We start from the raw sequence: 1,822 nt of genomic DNA, 5'->3' as shown, positions 1-1,822 counted from the left end.
ATGCCCATGTTTGGACTGCATTCTAGCCCGGGCGGCAAAGCAGTACCCCCATTCTCTCTCCTTCTTCCTCTTTCTCTTTCTTCCTCTTCTTTATTCTTTTTCTTATTATAAAAAAAAAAAAAAAAGAACCTAATGTTAACCCTGAAATGCCATATATGCCATATTCAGTAATACAACAACAAAAGATTACAGCAGCAAGCTGCCACTTCACACAGTATTAAGAATTCCGAAATATGTTATAGCCTTCTTCTCATCTCCCAGTCAATCTGTTGTGTCGTCTTTTTGTTTTTCCTGCCTTTTTGCCGCAGGCAGTTCAAGGCTTGCCCACTGCATTGGTTCAGCTTTTCTCACAGTGTTCTCAATCTTTGTTGCAGTCATAGTTACATAACTTTGCTTTACATCAATCACACCCCATAATTTCACATTCTGATCAAATTCCTTCTCTCCCAAATCTCAAATACACTGTGTACATTTAACAGTGTGCTATTTGCTTCTACTCAACTAAGTTCTGGAAGTGAATTTTTAGCATCTACTGAAATGATAACTTCACCTTTAGTCTGATGCCAGTCATGTCTACATGGAATAACTTTTTCCCCAGCATCCTTTTTAGTCCACATGGGTTTCCATGTTGTACAGCCCTCTTGGGCTATGAATGTATTCAAATTAGAAGTTTTTTTTCCTACAACAGCTCCAGTATTTCATCCTCCCATGGAAAATAGGTACTCCAGAATGATATACACAGACTTCTTCTAGAATCTCTAGACCCTGATACGTCTTTGAACACCCTCCATTCTTACATGAGGTCCCAATCTTAATTTCATCATTGTCTTCTTCTTTCTTATCTTCTTCATTCCCTGATGACAGTTTAAGTTTATCAAGTGCTTGTTTTAGGGAGGCAGATATTTTTAATTCCAAATTTGTCATTGCTTCATCTGGGCTTGGCCTTTTCATTGCTTCTACTGGCTAGGGGCTTGAATGATGTGTTCCTGAAATTTGGGTTTCAATTCAGATAGTTCCTTCTTCTTAGTAGTCTTGACTTTAGGTTTGACTGGCTCAGGTGGCTTCTCACTATTATGTCTACCTTTTTGACAGGCAACAATACTTAAGAAATCAGAAAAATCCGTTGTTCTCTTACAGCAAGACCAACCCTTTAATGCATGGTGAAAGACTAGAACACCTGGGTGGCATGTGTAAGCATCATTGGAATTGGTCTCAGGATCAAAGCACTGACCACAGGCCTGGTTGTAGCACAGCAAGGCCATTTTCTTTTCTCACCATCACAAGCAAGGCCCAAACACTGGGAATGGCAAGAGGATGCATTAGTCACTCCTGTGTCGCTAGTGCCAGTCTGATGCAAGTTTGCTGTCTTATATGGGTGTGGTTTGGTGCTCCAAAAATCATTACAACAGTAATAAAAAAGGTCACTGATCACAGATCACCAAAGCAGATATAATCATAATGGAAAAGTTTGAAATATTGTAAGAATTCCCAAAATGTGACACAGAGACACGAAGTGAGCACGTTGTTGGAAAAACCTTCAATTTGTAAAAAATGCAATATCTGCGAATCACATAAAGTGAACTGCAACAAAATGAGGTATGCCTGCAGTTCCACTGCCTTAAAAACTCTCTGTGCTTAATCTATTCATCCCTCACTTCTCACAACCCCTGGAAATCACTGATTTTTTTTACTGTCTCCATAAAAAAAGTGTGACCTTTTTAAGAGTGTCATAGTTTGACCTTTTTAAGAATGTCATACAGTTGGAACCATACAGTATGTAGGTTTTTTTTGTATTGGCTTCTTTCACTTAGTAACATGCATT

The 1,822-nt window shown here is 38.7% G+C and overlaps 1 pseudogene; it reads right to left on the bottom strand.

The window, feature by feature from the left end:
- Window positions 1-261: 261 nt before the first annotated feature.
- LOC101029107 (cysteine and histidine-rich domain-containing protein 1-like) lies at window positions 262-1,262 on the bottom strand (annotated as a pseudogene).
- Window positions 1,263-1,822: the final 560 nt, after the last annotated feature.

The sequence above is a fragment of the Saimiri boliviensis genome, chromosome X (assembly GCF_048565385.1).
Source record: "Saimiri boliviensis isolate mSaiBol1 chromosome X, mSaiBol1.pri, whole genome shotgun sequence".
Classification (NCBI taxonomy): Eukaryota; Metazoa; Chordata; class Mammalia; order Primates; family Cebidae; genus Saimiri; species Saimiri boliviensis.
Note: the sequence above shows the minus strand (reverse complement) of the source record. Positions and strands in the feature narration are given on the sequence as shown.